Consider the following 289-nt stretch of genomic DNA (forward strand, 5'->3'; position numbering starts at 1 on the left):
GTGCCATAACTTCCAAGTAGGAAAACTTCTACCATGTACCCATCCTTCCTTGTATCCAGGGGTGCAAACATCAGGGTGAGCTGTTGAACAGTAATTCCCAAGAGAGCAGAGTACCTAACAGAATACCAGCCTCAAGTTTAGTGTTGCAAATGATCTTTGCATCAAAGGATGCAAACATTCCTGATTGCAGAAGGTACTTTTTCTTAAGATGTCAAACAAAAAGACTTCAGGAGTTGGATGATCCTGTAAAATAAATCACTACTACCTAAATAATATTTCTTACACATCA

Source organism: Phalacrocorax carbo, chromosome 1 (genome assembly GCF_963921805.1).
Source record: "Phalacrocorax carbo chromosome 1, bPhaCar2.1, whole genome shotgun sequence".
Classification (NCBI taxonomy): domain Eukaryota; kingdom Metazoa; phylum Chordata; class Aves; order Suliformes; family Phalacrocoracidae; genus Phalacrocorax; species Phalacrocorax carbo.